The following is a 19,842-nucleotide window of genomic DNA, read 5'->3' on the forward strand; positions in this document are numbered from 1 at the left end:
CAACAATGTACTAAACTTCTTTTACAAGAAATAGGCCTGAACAAATGTAGTTAAAGGATCACTAAAGGCATTTTTTTTTTTATATAACAAACATGTTATACTTACCTCCACTGTGCAGCTCGTTTTGCACAGAGTTGCCCCGAACCTGCTCTTCTGGGGTCTCTCGGCAGCTGTCTTGGCTCCTCCCCGCAAGGACTCCACAAATTCATGCGAGCTCCCTCGCAATCTGAAAGATCCGACATAAAAAATGCTTTATTTTCGTTATGTTGCGACAACAGTCCGATATAGATAGAAGATTCAACATGATGGTGACAATAGTGATCTGTGTCTATCGAATCTGCGGTCGAATGTGTCTAACCTAACTCTATTAGTCCAAGATTATTCTACATAGAGAGAAAATATTCAACATTATAGAGACAGGAAGATTAGACGAAGCAGCTAAAATCATAAAATCTCTGCGAGCGGACATTTATGGTCAAATGCTCCGCCCATAGGCTATAGAAGAATTCTAATGTTGGTTGACTAGTAATAATAATTAATAAATATAATTATTACTAGTCATAAAACATTAGACTTCTTCTATAGCTTGTGGGTGGAGCATTTGACCAGAAATGCATGATTGCGACATCAAACAGTTTAGCTGTTTCGTCGAATCTTCTTAGAACATTCAACAGACATCATAAGTCTTCAATTGACAGATTTGACCTTAATTTAGATTTTCGGACGAATGCATTTTTTAACAAAACTAAATAAATAAAATCTAATTCCTAACTAAACTAACTAACTAAATAAATGTATTTTTTGGATGAAGCCGAAATTCCAGAACAAAATATTTCAGTGTGCACATGTCTAAAGCACATGGAGCAGCACGGACATAGTAAGAATAGGAGCACACGACAAAATACTTACTTTTTGGCAGCATTCTTCTGTACTAATTCTGCTCCCTCAATTTGAGGTCTGACCATCGTTTCCTCAGTTGATCCTTCAATCGCCGTACCCCAAAATTCTTCTGCAGACTTTTCACAACTTTAGTCATGATCTTGGCCTTTCTGACATTTGGGTTTGGATAAGGTCCATGCTGCCTGTCATAGTCGGCCCTCTTCAAGATGTCCATTATCTCCACCATCTCTCCCAAGGACATATTAGAAGCCTGAAATCTCCTCCGTTCGAGGCTTCCGGCTTTCGTCATTGTTGCTGTCTGCATGCACCTGTTGTCTCTCCGCCAGGTGCTCTCCCACTGTGCTGAAAGACAAGGGGAGGGGAATATACTATAAAGAAGGTCAGGGGTGGGCGGAGTTTCACGCATGCGCAGTGTATATAAAGCATAACACTCTTGCATCAGACGTACGATCTGTGAGTGGAGGACGGAGTAGCGGAAGCGCCGATCATTCTAACGAAGGTACATTTTTAACTTGGGGCATTAGTGGCCTATCCTGCTTATAGATTGAGGCATATATTGGGACAAGATTATGCAAGTTTAGCCTGTCATTAGGGTTTGTCTTGTGTCTTACAGATAAAATGGATCGATTAAACGATCATGATTTCCTCCCCCAATTCATTGATTTGTACAGAGAACTGCCCTGTTTGTGGCAGGCAAAACACCCCTTTTATACAAATCGACTAAAGAGGAAGGCAGCGCTGGATAAATTTCTGAAATTTGTGAAGCCGCAGATCCCCGCGGCAGACATCAACTATTTGAAGTGCAAAATTGGTGGCATGAGGAGCACATATAATAGGAAGTGCAAGAATTTTCAGGATTCCTAGAGATCAGGAGCAGCAGCAGATTAAATTTATGTACCCAGGCTGTGGTACTACGACAGACTGATTTCTGTCAGACCAGACTGAAATCAACCCTTCCTTACACTCTTCCCTCCACCCCAGCTGAAGCTTCCGACATCCAACCCGGGCCTTCCACCCAGAAAGAAGATGTGGAGGAGCCCAGCTTGAGGTATAGCATTGTTCAACATATTTATCAAAATTGTGTGTGATTGATGAACAATAAACTAAAACTATGCCTCTTTTTCATAAACAGGAAATCCTCAGCCAGAAGGAGGCTGTAGAAAGTGGCAGCCAGGACGTGGCAGGGGAAAGTGGCAGCCAGGAGATAGTGGAGTAAGTGGCAGCCAAGAGGTGGCTGGGCCCAGTAGCCTGACGGAATCCCAGGTCCCTCCCCTCCACCTTCAACAAAAAAGGTCCAGGAAAGGGAGGAGCATGGAGGAGTCAGCACTTGGGTTCATTTGGCAGGCTTCTGCGGCCCTCAGAACCTCCACCAGTCTTCTGGAGGCCTATGCTTTCATGGCTGCCAACAAAACGTAGGAAATAGAGGTGGGTCAACGCCTCTTTTGTGAGGAACTCATATATATGGCCCTAAATAAGGGATCGAGGGGAAAAATCACAAGCAAATCCCACCTGTGTGAGTTGGACCATCCTCTTCCACCTCCTGCCACAACTCCAACACCAGAGCCACAGCCTGGAAGCAAGCGTGGAAGGAAGACAAGAGAGTGATGGCCTGGGTTCGGTCTGGTCTGGCAAAAGACGCAGGCTGTTGTAAGAACACAGCCTGGGGACATATATGTCATCTGCTGCTGTTCCTGATCTCTTGGAGTCCTGGACTGGATTGTGATCCCTATTAAATGGACTCCTCAGGCTCCCAATTTTGCCTGTCAAATAGTTGATGTCCGCCCTGGGGTACAAAGGTTTCGCTAATTTCACCAGTTTATCCAGCGTTGCCTTCCTCTTTATTTTGTTATGACCCCTAATAAATGTATATATTTTTTCTTAAATCATTGGCTATGTGTTATAATTAAAAAAAGGACAGTTTGTTTATGAGTAGGCAGGTACATTTCAAAAAGACCATGTAAAATGAACAAGGGACACCAACACCAACCAATCTCCTTGAGGTTAAAAATACAAGATAATAATGGTGTTGTGGTAACTTGACACACAAAACGAAAAAAAGATTATGGAGATCACTAGAAAAAATTACTATAAACAAAAATTAAAAACATTATTCTGGAGATCTGGTGAAAAAACAAAAAAATTGATTCATGAGATCACAAGAAATAATAAAGAAATCAGTTTGTCAGAACTCTGTGTGAATATCAGCTGCAAAACAACTTCATTATTCTAGCATTATAAAGAAGAAGAGAATGCTCTACATTGAAAGATTACAGAATGTGCAGCGTCACGAATGTGCTATCTTCATTACGAAGGCTAGTTTTACCAGACTGAGCGATTCAGAGCATGTGTGGAATTTTGTGCTTCGGAATTGTGTACACACGCTCTGACAACGGATTTTGTTGTCGGAAAATTTGAGATCCAGCTCTTAAATTTTTGTTGCCGGAAATTCTGACAAAAATGTCAATTGGAGCCTACACAACAAGCTCCCATCGAACATTTGTTGTTGGAAAATCCGATCGGGTGTACGCAACATAAAGGGCAAAGCCCAACCCCTGAAATACAACCCCACACCATAATCCTCCCTCCACCAAATGATTTGGACTGGTGTACAAAACAAGGTCCATAAAGACATTTATGATCGAGCTCGGGTGGAGGAACTTGACTGGCCTGCACAAAGTTCTGACCTCAACCCGATATAACACCTTTGGGATAAATTACAGCGGAGTCTGCGAGCCAGGCCTTCTCATCCACATCATTGCCTGACCTCACGAATGTGCTTCTGGAAGAACGGTCAAACATTCCCATAGGCACACTCCTAAACCTTGTGGACAGCCTTCCCAGAAGAGTTGAAGCTGTTATAACTGCAAAGGGTGGGCCAACCCAATATTGAACCCTATGGTCTTAGCCCCTGTACACATGGTCGGAGATTTCCACAACCAAATCCGTCGGATTTTGCCCGTCGGATTTTGTCCATCGGATCTTGTCCGAAACTGTTGCATACACACGGTCGGACAAAGTTGGCGAAAAAATACGATCTTTCAGAACGTGATGACGTAATTTCGTTACGATGGGACTACGTTCAGGCTAGTAGCCAATAGCTTTGATGTAGGAATTTGATCTGAGCATGCGTGGCACTTGGTCCGATCAAAATTCTCTACACATGATCGGAGTATGTCCGATCGGCCCAGTTGGTCGGGAAATATTTCCAACATATTGGAAAATTGGGTACGACAGATATTTCGACGGAATCAGTGCGATGCATACCACACACAGTCGGATTATCAAGGGCTAAGAGCGTACAAGGGCTAAGAGTGTACAAGGGCTAAGAGTGTACAAGGGCTAAGAGTGGAATGCTATTAAAGTCCATGTGCGTATAAAGGCAGGTGTCCCAATACTTTAGGTAATATAGTGTATTTAAATCTGAAATCCAGGTATAGTCATTTTTACATAATTACATTGGCCCAGCTTAGAATAATGTATAATGTAGGTATGTATGTGCCATATATTGCAGACGAGACGCTTCATTTGCCCCAAAAAAACTTGCTCTGTGGTGAGTCGATCGCGCCGCGAGTCAGGCGAGTACCAGTTAGGACCTGAGCGGGGCTTCCGACCTTTCCAATCGGCTGCTCAGCTCAAGCCCACTCTGCTGCTACTCCGCTGCTCATCAGGAGCACAGAAGACGAAACAGCAAGCACTTTTAGACCTCATCATTTTGGTTGGACGGCAATCCCCCCCCCCCCCCCGCTTATCATCTATGATGCACAGCCAGCTTTGTGGTAGGCGAACGGCAGCGCATTATCGAAGTTTTGGTGGTTGGACGGCATCAGCGCCCCCTTCCCCCCCCCCCGCTTATGAACTTTAGTTTAATGTGTGGTATGGTGCAGGTTGCAACACCTGCACCATACATGACGTGTAAAAATTAACTCCTACACGTCTATTATTGATTTTAAAGCAAATTTTTATCAAAGACAACATTTTTTAAAGCACGTAGCTGCCACGTGTATCTCTACTAAATTGAATACAGCTGACCATACGATTTTTTATTTTTTTGTAAGACATGTGGAGATTGAAGGATAGACTGCCCCCAGGCAGTCAAGAAAAAAGTTTAAAAAAATTTTTTTTTTTATTTAAACATGTCCCCTTAAGAAATAAAAAAATAAAAAAAAGGTCCTTATGTGCACTGTGTCCCGGTGCCGGGGACCAGGTGCAGTGCAATATTGGAAGTGCCACGTCTATGCAATCACAAGATTGCAGACGAGGCGCTTCATTTGCCCCAAAAAAACAAGCTCTGTGGCGCGGCCGATCGCAATCTTGTGATTGCATAGACGTGGCGCTTCCAATATTGCACCGTGCCCGGCGACGGACACAGTGCACATAAGGACCTTTTTTTTTACATTTTTCTTTTCTTAAAGGGACATGTGGTGTGGTCGATGGCGAATGCAGATATGTTTGATTTACAGGTTGCAGAATGCAGATATGTATGAATTACAGGTTGCTTTAGTAGAGACCGGTCTATAATGTGCAGCTTTGTATATGACGTGCAGAGCCCAGTGTATAATGTGCAGCCTGGTATATGATGTGCAGCCTGGTATATGATGTGGATTTTATAAGGAGTGGGGCTTATGAGAAGCGAGAGGGGCCAAACGTGGAGGGGCGGGGTCTTGTGCCCCCCCATCCTAAAACTTCACCAGCCGCCACTGGTCTACAACCTTTCAGTTTTACTAAAGTGCTCTACACCAAGTCTGTGGCAGAGACTTCTATCTGATTTAAACACCTTGTTGGCTTCTAGGCCTGGTGAGAGAAGGACTATCTGATAAGGGTGAGGATCCAGCTGTGAATGGCTATTCTCTGGATTTCCTGATATGAGAGATGTGTTATTTTTTCATACTGACTTAGCACTAAGAGTACCTGGACTTTTCCCTACCTAAACCCTCTAACCCTATGTTGAGAGACTGTGTTTGTTAACTACTTGTTGCAAATAAAAATCCCTTTGAGTGGATCTGGTGTCGGTCTCTACAGTTCTTGGGCCATCTACCTTGGGAAACCCCTAGACACGCAAGAGGTGAAGAAGGTAAAGGTAAGCCCAATTAAATCAGCAGCTCCTTCGGGAGTCAGAGCTACATATATAATACAATAAAAAGGAGGTAATACTATAATACAGTAAAAAGGAGGAGGTAAAGCTATGATCTAAGAATAAGGAGGCAATACTATAATAAAATAATAAAGAGAAGGTAATGCAATAATATAATATTAAAGAGGTAATAATATAATAAAACAGAGTTAATAGTATAACGTATGACAAAGGAGGAGGTAATACTATAATACCAAGAAGGAGGTAATAGTATAATAAAATATTAAGAAGGAGGCAATAGTGATAAAAAGTAAGAGGAAATGATAGACATGTAAGAATGAGAAAGCTCTTTATAATATTCATGAGGAGGCGGGGCACAATCTGGAGGAGGAGTTCATACTATGATATTCTGTATCTTTGAAATATTAATAAGGAGGCGGGTGCACAGCTCTCAGGAGGGGGTGGGGATCCAATCACATCAGATATTCATGAGGGGTGGTCCTTCTATGTAATGTATATGAATAAGGAAAGCTGTTTCTAATAATAATGAGCTGTGGGAGGAGGTGGTGATCCGGCTATCACATATTGATCTATATATATATGAAGGAGGACAGATCTCTGTAATAATAGTGAAGAGTGCACAGATTGCTGGAGGAGATCCCACAATGTTATATTAATGAGGGGGCGGGGTTTGCAGCTCTCAGGAGGCGGTGATCCTATCACATAGTAATGAGGAGGAGTCATACAACGACAGATCTTAGTAATATTTAGGAAGGGAAGGATCGCGCAAAGCTGAATGTAATATTAATATGTGGGGGGCGGGTGCACAACTCTCAGGGGGCGGTGGTTTCTGTCACATATTCATGAAGGGGCGGAGCCGGTTTATATAATACGGCGGAGTGGGCGGGGGCGCTCCGTCCTCCCGGTGGGCGGTCCCTCCTCAGTGATAAACACAGAGCAGGTCGTTGCGGTGTCAGTGACGGCGGATCGGTGATCGGAGCGGAGCGGACGGACGGCCGGAGACATCCAAGGGAGCGGAGCTGTGTTCACCCCGGGGCTCGGAGGAAGGTAGGTATAGGGATCGGTGTGGGGGGATGGGATGGATGTCAGCAGACGTCATGGAGGTCCCTGCAGTCTGGTGGGGGAGGGGAGCTGCCAGCATTGCTCCATTTGTGGAGGGTTGGGGGGTTCAGTTGCCCTCCATTCCCCCCCTATGGAAGTCTTTCTTCATGGAGTAATGATCTGATCTTCTATGGTGGCTGCAGATCTTCCCGATCACATCATCCTTCCCCTGATACTCTACACGGCGTGACACCCCCTCCATACACCGTACAATCCCCTCCATGACAGACGACTTCATACACCGTCCTCTCATTCATCAATTCACCATCTGATGGGGAATTTGCTAAGAAGACTGATAGGATCGTTCCATGCTCCATACACGGGAACGATCGACTTTTCCTTTTGTTGGGTTTTCCATCTACTGCCGATCAGAATCATTGCGACAAAAATCGATTAGATTTTTGCTGGACTCGTCCTTTCTGATCATTCTTGGATCAGATTGGTGTGTGTGTGTGTGCGCATTAGATCTGCCGGCAGCTTTGTATTGCAGGGACCTGATTGGATGGATTAGGTTTGTCCTCCTAGTATGTAGATTTAGTAAATCCAAAAGTCCGGTTGCACACAGATTGGCATGTGTATGATGGGCCTCGGGGGCGGGTCAGGCACCCCTTTCTGCCCGAGTGGGTTTTGCGCTCCTCACCTGTAGGGGGCCTGCCCAATGTTTCAAATGCAGAAAACGAGTCCCGACCACATTTGGTGCTGCACTGAAACACGGTAGTAGATATGTTGGGGGTCTCGGTAACCTTTTAATGGCACCGTGCCACGTCTGGCCAATGTGTTTTCAGTGCCGTTTTTTGCCCCCCGTTCCCGACGTGCTCCAGTGTGAGCCCAGCATGGGACTTTCTGATCAACTTTCCTGACCAATCGCTGCCATGAGACACGGCTGGATTTGGTTTGAATGTCTGGCTGTCCAATGACTGTATTGTTGGTGTCCTCCTTTCACACCGTACAGCCGGATTGTATGCTCTCTGTTATGGTGGCCGTACTCTACAATCTTTGTGGGGGGTGCAATAAAATATACAATCTTGGGATTGATCGACATTTAACAGAAGAATTTTGCTCCATCCATGGTCAGACCGGTTGCACTAAAGTCGATCCTTTTGACTTCAGTACAAGCCGCCTGTTTGGGTTTTTCTCCTTCGATCGTTGTATTGTTACACCAGGGAGGGACCCTCCCCATTGTCAGAACACAATAGTGGGGACCCCCCCCCCATAAACACTGACTGTGTGTTGGTAGAGGAAATGGAGTGATTTTCTTTCCTTCCACCCGTGGTTGAAGGAAAGAAAATTGCATAATGTATGGCGTTCCTTATTGTACGACCTTCTTTTATGGTAGCCATACACACTACAATAAATGATCAATTTTCTTTTCCAATCTCTCAATCTTGGAATTGATCTTTAGTCAATGACACAATCAATCAGATTGCCACCCCTGGGGTAGTGGAATTCCATTGCTAGTCGGATGATACAATTCCTAATCAATGACTGCATCTTTTGAGGTTTTTATTTATTTTTTATTTATTTTTTTACCATGCAATTTTTATAATCTGATCAATTGAAATACAATCATATTTTGACCAAATCATCTCAGTGCTGCAAAGCAAAAAAAATGGTTCAGTGTATTTGCTAATTCCCTCTAGTGTTCTCTAGAAGTGTTACATTGTATCCTTCCCCCCCCCCCCCATCTTCTTCTTTTTTTTATTTTTATTTCCTGTGCTCCTCAGCTCCATCTAGTGACCATAATGCGGTATTTTACTGCAGCCCATAATAAAAGAAGGCTCATATTATAGGAGGAAGCCGCATTTCATGACCGAGGTGCCGCCTGGGTTCCCTCAGTGAGCCACTGATTTGTGTGTGGTGGGGGATAGGGGTTATTCTGATGTAATGGGGGGGATTCTGATTGAATGGTATGGACTCATTTATAGGGGTGTGATGTGATGGGTGCTACTATGCCGTGAAGGGGTGACCCTGATTTGATGAGGGTGCATTTGATTGGGTAAGGGTGATTCTGCTGTGATGGGGAGGCTCTGATGTGGGGGGGGTGTCATGGTCATTGAATGAAAGGGGGGGGGGGAGAGAGAGAGATCTCATTGGCTGAGGTGGACTCGTTTATAGGGGGACACTGATGTGATGGGGGGCCAACTTTAATGGTGCATTTGGTTGGTTGGGGTGGGATTTTTGGGGGAGTTCTGATTGAATGGAGCAGGCTCTGAGGTGATGGCCATATTTTTTAGGGGGGGGGGGTGCTCTGATTGGGTGGGTCCAACTCTGACATTATGAGGGGTGACTCTGATTGGTGGAGGTGAACCTCTGATGTGAAGGAGGGCCCTGAGATCCATTTCATTAAGGTTGTGTGCAGTGAACAAGGCTCAGGTTTCCCATTGATAAGTAACTTTTTTATTTTTTAGACTGGGGGCGCAGAGATTTTCTTTATTAGTATTGTTACTACAAGTACTTGTATAGCGCTGTCAGTTTATGCACTGATAATAATATTATTTATATTATGTAAAGCACTGCATATATTAACAGTGCTATACAAGTATCTGTAGTAGTGATATTTTTATTCTAGGTTCTTGTATAGTGCTGTCAATTTACGCAGCTAATATAATAAAAATAACACATTTATGTCATTGTCTTCCTTGCTTAGCAGAAATGCTGAGCTGGTGACTTTCCCTGACCCTGGAAGCTGGCGATCAGCAAAGAATAAATAAATAATAAATATAAATATATAATTTTTTTTTTTTTTTTTTTTTTTTTATGAATGTACATACAGATTCGTTGGATGGCTATTCATGCAATTTTTTAAATAAATGAACCCCAAAGTGTGAATGTGGGGGGAACCTATGGGAACACATGTTTCTTGGATGTGCAAATAAACCTTTTTAAAGGTCTGATGTCTCCCAATGCAGAGATGGGATTCTATGGTGTATGGTGGTTTCCCGTCCATCAGCTGTCATTCCTCTTTCTTCCTCTGACCCCATTTTGTTGTACATTCGGTTGTCGGATGTGTAAACGGCACTCATTGTGTCTGTTGTGAACTCGGTGTACAAAGCCCTCATTGACTGTATTGTGCTCCCATCGTCTTCCTTGCTTAGCAGAAACGCCGCGCTGGTGACTTCCCTCGACTCTGGAAGCTGGCAATCTGCGAAGAACTCTTAGGCTCACACCTATGGCATTTTTTGTGCTTTTTGCATTTTGCAGATTTGCACTGCAGTCCATTTATCATGGTTTCCTATGGAACATGTTCTGTAGAGCAAATCTGGAAAATGCAGAAAGCACTAAAAATGCCATAGGTGTGAATCCAGCCTTACACTTTTCCTTTGATGGCAGCCAGGACTGGCACGTTGTTTTGGTGTGTGTGTGTGTGTGTGTGTGTGTGTGTGTGTGTATTTAATGTCTGCCTGCAACATCCGGGCAAGCCAGCTCATGTGGATGTAAACCTCGGCTGTGTAGTGGAACGCAGCGTGTGCTGGCACTCGTTCAGAGCGATCGCCGGGCAATTAACAAAGCAATCATAGAACATCCCTGCTGCACATCAAACGTTCACAAACACCGGGAGCTGCAGTAACGAGGCGTTTGGCGCCGCCACGAACCGAGAAATGGCAGTTGTGCGGCAGTTAAAGGGAGACGTGTACACGGCATGGTGATCTTCTGCAGGGTCTTGGCAGGAAGATGCGGCATTAAAAAAGCATGAAATGGGTATTTCAGTGCTTGCAGTTAGACGGCTGATATCTTCCCAATTCATTAAAGGGGAGGGCCACCCTGAAAAACAAAAAAATGTTAAAAATTACTAAAAATCTAAAAAAAAAAAATGAAAAAAATTTTTTTTTTTTACTTACCAGAAATGCCTGTTGCTAGGCACTTTCTCCTAATCTTCCTCTTCCTCCTCCGCGGAGATCTTCTGTCTTCTCTCTTCGTCGCGGCGTCTTCTGGGTAATGAGTCGCGCTGTGTTCTGGGAACTGTGTGTTCCAGAACACAGCGCGTCCCATTCAGAAAGCGATGCGGGACTCGCGCATGCGCAGTAGGAAACGGGCAGTGAAGCCATAAGGCTCCGCTGCCTGTTTCCCTTACAAGGGATGGCGGCGCCGGGACCCGAGAGCCGAGGGACGGGTCGGCCTCGGGCGGCCGACATCGCGGGCGCCCTGGACAGGTGAGTGTGTTTATTAAGTCAGCAGCTGCAGTGTTTGCAGCTGCTGACTTTTTTTTTTTTTTTTTTTTTTTTTATAACCGGCCCTCCGCTTTAACTGTACAAACATAAATGTGTATGGACATAAATTACTGACCTTTGGACACATTTTACAGATCTGCACTCCGCTTTGCTGATCTCTACATATTGTACACATGAGTCCATAGACAATAGAGCTGCCTGTGTTTTTTTTTTTTTTTATTTTTTTTTTAAAAGCATTCACACTTGCGCTAAGCATCTTTAGCCGTATTGCATTCCCTTTTGTTTTGTTCATATAGGCCTTTTTTTTTTTTTTTTTTGCACATTTTCTGTAGGCATCTATGGCTTAAGCTTTACTTTTGCAAACACTTCACAAATTGTTTCTGGTCATTTCTACAATTAGTTTAGGCTTTGTATGTTTTATGCTTGCACAGCGGATGCGTAGTCTGTTCGGGGACGCACACCCGAGTGGCTGTCAAATTGGGATCACCGTCTGCATTTGTGCCGTTGCTGTGTCCCAATAGGCATGCACAGAACACCTGTACAGGCAAGGACAGCCTTTTGCACGGGTCTACATATAGATATGCCCAGGTGAAGGAAGCCTCATGTCCAAGAATCAGAAAGTTCTGTAGGAGTCTACAAGAACTGGAACTTATTTGGCCAGATGGGTTACAATTGGCCAAGCTGCCATAGATAACCTAGAAATATAGATGAGTGATGGCTGAAGACCAAGTGGTCCATTATGGGACAGGATTCTCACACACAACCTTGTGGGCTGGCAATGCCTTTATGCCATTTTATTCTGGCAAGTTCCAGCCATTCTATTTCAGAAGGGGAGGCAAGTACCTACAGCCAGTGTCGGGACAAGGTCGGCTAGACCCCAGGGCCAACATGTCAAACTGCACCCCCCCCCCCCCACAAAGATGTATGGGCATTAGGTGTCAGCCAAAATATTTGAGCACTGACCTGCAAATTTAAAGTAAAAGTATAAGTTCCCCCTCCTCCTAGCAGAACTCCCACCGCCTGCTGAAATAAATCCTCTACCCCTCAAATTTCCCCTCCGAGTACACATCCTATCCCCTCTTTCAACACAAATTCCCCCCACCAGATCACCCCTCACAACACATGCCTTGCCCCCTGATCTTTCTTTCCTGTACAAATCCCCTATCCCCATTCTTGCGCCCCCCCCCTGCCAACACAAATTCTCCAACACTCCTAGCACAAATACCCCCCCTTAATCTCAGTGTGCCCCCCCCCCCCTTACACGATACCACAGTGCCCAGGTTAGCCACCCCTCCTGCCCGTCACTTGTCCCGGGCCTGCTTATGGCTCTGGCACTTGGTTGGAGGAAACAATCACTTGGCCAGATTGGGAGACCAGCCTTAAATGTTATGTAGGCACCTTTTTAGTTTGGGTTATCTGATCTCTGTATAGAGCTACAGCACATACTATCCAGTGCAAAGTGAGTTAAAAGCTGACCATACATCCTGCCCTCTGATTGTAGACTTTACACTCTTCATTAGATTTACCAACAACTGTGTCATGAAAGGACTTGCCTAATTGGTTAAAAATGTACAGATTTTTAGGTAGGCCATTACAATACCTGGTTGTTGGCAAATTTGTAGAGAGATTGTACATTTGGATGGTAGCATTGATGGCAAACTTTAGATGTTGCCAGTCTCGTGTGTTCAGTAATGTACAGTATCTCTCAAAAGTGAGTACACCCCTCACATTTTTGTAAACCTTTTATTATCTTTTCAAGCGACAACACTGAAGAAATGACACTTTGCTACAATGTAAAGTAGTGAGTGTACAGCTTGTATAAAGTGTAAATTTTGCTGTCCCTTCAAAATAACTCAACACACAGCCATTAATGTCTAAACCGCTGGCGACAAAGGTGAGCTTGAGAGACGGTTTTTCACCTTAAAGAGGGATTCCACCTACAAAAAAAATATTAAAAGCCAGCAACTATAAATACTACAGCTGCTGACTCTTAATAAATGGACACTCACCTGTCCCGGGGTCCAGCGATGCCGATCGATCTCTCGGCTGCTGCCGCCACCATTCTAGGTGAGGGAATCAGAAAGTGAAGCGAATCGGCTTCACTTCCCGGTTCCCTACTGCGCATGTGTGAGTCGCGCAGCGCAATAGGAATTGTCCGCGCTGCCTCTGGGACCCGTGTGTCCCAGCAGGCAGCGCGACAGGACAGGAAGAGGCATAGACTCCCACGGGAGTCTATGCCCAGAAGTGGGTGTAAATACCTGTCTTTGACAGGTATCTCCACCCTACTCCCCCCTGAAAGGTGCCAATTGTGACACCGGAGGGGGGGAGGGTTCCGATCAGCAGAAGTTCCACTTTAGGGTGGACCCCCGCTTTAATGCATAGAAGGCATTAGAATGCATTACAACCCCTTAAATGTCTCCTCTTGGGTCAACGGGTACATTGACTTCTCCTGAGGGCCAGAAGGTTTGTTGGTCTCTCCTGAGGGGGGGCTCGTTGGCGCCTCCTTCGAGGGCCTGAATAGCCGCCTTCCCTGCTATGCCACAGACTAGCTATTTCTTCTCCCACTGACCAGAGAATCATTACCAAACCGTAAATTGGTTTTATACCTATACTTTCATGCTTCATCTTGGTGTTACAGATCATTCTGCTTTTATGTTTATATGTTCTTTTAAAAAGTAGAAAAAAATATTACTTTGCATCTAAGGTAGAAAGAGTTAGAAACCCCATCCTGTTTTGTTTGCTGTACATGTCCACTTTGGAGATATCACCCTCGTGGCTAAAATTCAAGCCATGTATGACCAGCTTTAGACCGTTCATATCAGAACCGGTGTCCCCTTGGAGGACCTTCCCCTTGGCCTCTTTTTCTGGTGACAACTATAAAAATTTTTGGAGCTTCCATCACTTTCTGCTCTTGTGACAATGGTCACCAGGGCAAATCGAGGGGTGAATCACCCCAGCACAAACAGTTGACAAAGTCTAACCCATATCGTGATGTTTGCTTTTGTGGACTTGAGATGGAAGAACTGGGATGATCTACAAGCAGCAGTAACCCATGGCAACCAATCTGAACATTCTCAAACTGCAGTACAGAAAAATCTGAAATGTTAAAAGGTTTGGGCTGTTACATTTTGCACATCGTAATTGTTTTTTTTTTTTTTTTTTTTTTTTTTTTTTTCTATTGCTTAATTTCATACATGTGTTGTACTACTGACCCTGCTCTTTCTGAATTTATTTGGTTTCCATGGTGACGTTAAGCAGCAGGTTCTGTTTGGAATTTTTACTTGTATAAACTTGAAATCCCTGAAAGCAGATCTAAGGCAAGGATTGGTCTGTGCTCCTAAGCCCTTCTACACACGGTCGGACATTCCAACGGAAAATGTCCGATCAGACCGCTTTGTGGGATAATCCGACCGTCTGTGGGCTTCATCTGACTTTTTTCCGTCAGAATGTCTGACCAACAAAGTTTGAGAGCTGGATATAAAAAAAATTCCGACATGATCCGATCGGACTTTGTACGATCGTTTTGAGAATTCGGATCGGGCAAAGTGGCAAGCATGCTCAGATCAAATTCCTAGACCAAAGCTATTGGCTACTAGCCTGAATGTAGTCCCGTCGTAACTAAATAACGCCATGTTCCGAACAATCGGATTATCCGACAACTTTGTCCGGCCTTGTGCATGCAACGCCAGTTTCGGACAAAATCCGTCTGAAAAAATCAGACTAATTTTGTTGTCGGAATGTCCGCCCGTGTGTATAAGGGCTAAGATGTTGAGCCTCGATTATTGGGTAGGATCCTGTTGGAGTGATTGTGAAAGTCCTGCTCGGGAGGTGACGTTGCAGTGCTGAGTCAGTCGTCCGCTCTCCTGCTCCACTATGATAATATAGAGTACAAAGACTGACGTGGCTTCATGTCCTTGTCTAACCCTTCCTGGCATTTGTTCTACTTATGTGGAAGGCGTATTCTAAGAATCTATGTAACACTGATACTTTACTTTATAGTCATTATCTAACAAAGTTCTTATTACAAGGGCTTGTCAGTATCGCTTTATAGCAGCCCATATCAGAAATTACCCTTTTGGACACCTAGCTTTTTTTTTTTTTTTTTTTTAAGGTCAATTGTGATTGGTAGCAATGTTTTCGCTGGACTCTTCTTAGTATTGGCATTTTTCACTTTGATTTGGTTGATTTCCACTTTAAAATGTTCATTAATTTCATAATCTGTCCTTTAGTACTACCATTGTTCAAATGCGACCACCACTAAATAACAGATCCCCCCCGACAGAACCTGGGCTTTGGTTCAAACCAGTAGCTGGCCAGGGATCTGTCATTTTACTCTGGTTGTGCTACCGCTTCTAGACCAATTGATAGTGATTAGGATGAAGAGAGAGTGTTCCCCTTCCCCCCCCCCCCCCTCTGGACGCGCTAGTTTCCTTCCCCCCCCCCCATCCTCCTCTGAGTCGATTGTTTTGGGGGGGGGGGGGGGGAACTAGCGCGTCCAGATATAAACTGACGCTAGAAGAGGTGAACGACTTGCTGAAAGCAGTCTATACCACCTTGGAAATTCAAGAAGAAAAAACCCAACTATCGTTGCATGACGAAATGTACCAGGGGTTAGAGGAGGCCAAACAGTCTTTCTGGTCCATAAAGTACTGGCCGACACAATTGGGAAGGAGTGGAAGATCCAGGAAGGACTTTTATTCAAGGGTCCTAGAGAAAAAAAAAAGTCCAAAAATCTATGCCGCCTTTTCCCAGGTGTCAAGACGGACTGCTCTTGCATTTGAGGGCATGGGTGTACTTCGACACCATGGACAAAAGGGCAGACTCCCTTTTGAGGAAAGCTTGGGATTCATCCTTATCTAACCTCAAGCCGGCAATGGCCTCTACAGTAGTAGTAAGAAACATGGAGTGTTGGCTGGAACAACTTAAAGGCCATGTGGTAGCAGACCCCTCCTAGGAAGGATTTGCTAGAGTCCTTCCCTACCCTTTTAAGAGCGGTCAAGTATATTGCAGACGCTTCAGCAGAATCCATCAGGTTGGCCAGATCCTCAGCCCTTAATTCAGCCAGGAGGGCTCTCTGGCTTAAAACCTGGTCAGGGGACCCGGCATCAAAAGTGAAGTTGTGTGGAATTCCCTTTACAGGAGATCTGATGTTTGGACCAGAATTAGACCATCCTCCATAGAACGGCGGATAAGAAAAAAGCATTTCCGCATTTAAAAAAAAAAGTGGTGCGGCAAAGGAAGAAATTTCAAGCCCATAAAGAGATCCGACTCAGACCCTGGAACCCCCAGAGGGGGACAGATAGAGGGGTGCTTTTTAGACCCCCCCCCAAGCAAACCTCAAAGCAATGACGACCACCTCCCAATAGGCAGAAGACTGCAAGCTTTTCTGCCAGGTTGGGAAAAGGCAACAAAGAGCTAATTTGCTCTAAATCCAATCGGTCAAAGGCCATCAACTGGAATTTTCAGATGCCCCCAGATCGCTTTTACATTACAAGCCTTCCAAAGGATCAGAAGAAAGCCCTGGCTATGAAGAGAAAAAGGTAACTGTGCTCTCTGCAGGGACAACCCAATCCATACACCAGGTCCACTTACAGGTGCCGTGGCTCAATGTATCCCAGCACGCTCCAATGCAACAATGGTAAAAAGAGCCAGCGAGGATTAGCCTTGCCGGTTTTTTACTATTAAAGCCCTGGCTATGACTTCTCTTTTGAGAGAACTGATGCAACAGGGTGTTATTTCCCAAGTCCCAAAGGACCAGTAAGGGAGGGGTTTTTACTTTTTTTTTTTTTTTTTTTTTTTTTCCCCTCTCTCTCCAGAGATGAGATCAGTCACTTGGTGTGGATGCATTGGCTCCCAAATGGGACTTCCCTTGTCTTGTGCCGCCCCCCCCCCCCATGTTTTCAAGTACCCCCATGCGTGTGAAAACCACGGTTTTCATATTCTCCAAAAAATGGCAAAGAAATCACAAATTGTATGTATAAATATATATTGTATGTGGTTGTTTCATGTTACTAGCATTCAGCCTAATTCCTTACATCAGTTTTAGGCATAGGACCTCTTGAACTTTCCCAGAATCCTCTGTGCTATTGTCTACAGACTTGCTCATAAGACGCAGAGAAACTGCCTGGAAATAGTTTGATCTCAAGGTGTTTGCTTTGTTTCATAATGAGAATGATGTAATCCCAACCTTTCATTCACATTATGTACAAGTCCTGGGAGGGGTGGTGTAATCCGGGATGAATTTTGTTTAGTGAATCATTGCGTTTAGGAGAATTGTGTTCATTGTTATGATGTACAAAGAACAAGTTCCCAGTAGTAAAACTTCTGTACCTTGTAAATTTGTAGGAAGGAACAGGTTAGGTAGAAGTTTGTTTCTGAATAATGATGTCACATTTCTAAAGGTATGCTCCAATCATGGTGATGGGAACAGACTGGGAATGATTTTTAAGGGCCCGTTCACATGATTTCTGAGATCTCTGAGCACCATTGCATCACCCCTTTTACTGCCCCTATACATGGCATACCTTCACCAATGTATCGCCTCTTCATTGCCCCTACACATCGCACACCTTCACCAAGGAATTGCCTCTTTACTGCTTCAATGCATCGCCCCTTCACTGCCCCTACACCTCACAGACCAGCACCAACATATTAATTGCCCCATCACTGGCACTACATATTGCACATCAGCACCAATGCATTTCTTCTTTACTGCCCCTGCAAATCGGCACCAATGCATTGCCTCTTCACTGCTCCAACGCATTGCAATGCCCTACACATCAGACACCAGCACCAACTCCTTGCCCTGTCACTGCCCCTACACATCACACACACACGCACACATTGCCCCTTCACTACTCTTACACATTGCACACCATCACCAACTTAGTCATTGCTCCCTCACTGGACCTACATATCACACATCAGTATCAGGCTATCGCTCCTTCACATCGCATACCATCACCAAAGCATTGCCCCTTCACTACCCCAATACATTGCACACCAGCGCCAATGTTGTGCCCCTACACATCACACTGCAACGCAGACCTGTGTTGGCATACAGGCTGGTGTGAATGACCCCCCCAAAGGCCTAGATTACACTTGCCCTGATTGTCCCCCATAACCCAACACAGTAGCCAGGGAGGATTACACATGTCATGGTTGAGATGCTTGGCTTCAAATTTATACCCCCTGTCTGGATCAGCGGTGATACTGACCCATTATTGTGACCTGGAGCCACACCACAACCATGAACAATGTAAACTTACAGGGTCAAAGCCTGCCAGCCAGCTGCCAAGCTCCCTCCTGAAAAGCAATTTATTTCCTAATCTTTATCACATGGGGGGGTGGTAAAAACTAGCATTTTATTGCACATGACTGCTCACCTACAAGCAAACCTGATGCTGCTCAGGTGTGTAAAAGAATTGCTGCAGCCAAATTTCTTTGCTTCACCGTGCAGCAATTTTAACTCTATATGCCGCCTGCAAACTCGCCCATGTCAGTCAATGGGATGTGGTTACGGTGCAGTCATTACCTCCTGAACACCTGTCTATTTGCTCAGGGGTTGGTATACAATGCTGCAAGTGTGATGCATCCTTTAAACAGGATTTAAATCATGTGAGGTGGCGTTTGGCTCCATAACCTAATCTAGAGCAGAATTTGAGATGAGTAATTTGTAATTTATGCCTATATAATGCTTGTAAATACAAGCAGAAAATACCCAAGCTCAACTGCACAATTGTAAAATGCTTGCTGAGATTCAGTGCTCTGGTTGGGGGATCCTCACTCCCCTGTTCAAAAGTCCAAAGCAGAAATTAAGCCGGCAACTTGATGACTCCTTGGTGGTCTCCTCTTTATTGGCTACATCCTATGCACAGGATCAACGCTGGCATATTTCAGCTATTATAGCCTTACTCCTAGGCTTTGGGTAGGGCTGTAATAGGGAGCAGAACTTCCCCTTTTGGGTGAAGTTCCACTTTTTAGGTCTCCGTAGATGGAGGGGCTGGAAATGTTGTAGGTGATCTTACCCAGAAGTGGGAGCTGGTACCTAGTAAAACCAGGTACCCGCTCAAAGTGCCAAATTGGGGGCGGGGTGTTGCTCTGCTTTGACTAAAGTCGGCAAATACTCACCTTCCCATGCTTGTGCAGTGCTGCTCATCTTCCAGATGCTAGGTCTTCAATCATGTTTTGGATGATGGGAAATAATGCAAGTCCCATGCAGGTGCATGACCGTTTTTTTTTTTTTCACTTCAGCACCCTAGGTAGGCCAAAGAGAAGGCTACACTGAGCTGAACAATATAAGTTCTAGTTATGAATAACTGACTGCAGAGTTCTGTGTTGCGTTCCTTTTACTTGCTTCTGGGAATCTGTAGTTCTCTTATCGGAATAGATGGGGTCACTGTGCTCCATCCATATCTGGCCACTTATATTGGTTATATCCTTTACATGTCCATAATCAGATAATACAAGGGCTTCTAACAACGTTCCTAGTGCTACATGACAGAAGCCAAAGGGGACTGGAATGTGCTTCGGTGGAATCGGTTTCTACGAGACCAGCTGTTGTAACATTATTGCACGCTT

The 19,842-nt window shown here is 44.6% G+C and overlaps 1 protein-coding gene across 1 annotated transcript in view; it reads left to right on the forward strand.

Moving 5' to 3' along the window:
* The first annotated feature begins 6,899 nt into the window (after positions 1 to 6,899).
* The window catches only part of SMOX (spermine oxidase), a 58,112-nt gene continuing 45,169 nt past the window's right edge, over positions 6,900 to 19,842 (forward strand). Inside the window, exon 1 of the mRNA XM_077478011.1 lies at positions 6,900 to 7,039. The gene's annotated coding sequence lies outside the window, so the exon portion shown is untranslated. The remainder of the gene's footprint in view (positions 7,040 to 19,842) is intronic.

This window comes from Lithobates pipiens, unplaced genomic scaffold, assembly GCF_037356315.1.
Source record: "Lithobates pipiens isolate NorthernLeopardFrog02 unplaced genomic scaffold, aLitPip1_a1.2 Scaffold_13, whole genome shotgun sequence".
Lineage (NCBI taxonomy): Eukaryota > Metazoa > Chordata > Amphibia > Anura > Ranidae > Lithobates > Lithobates pipiens.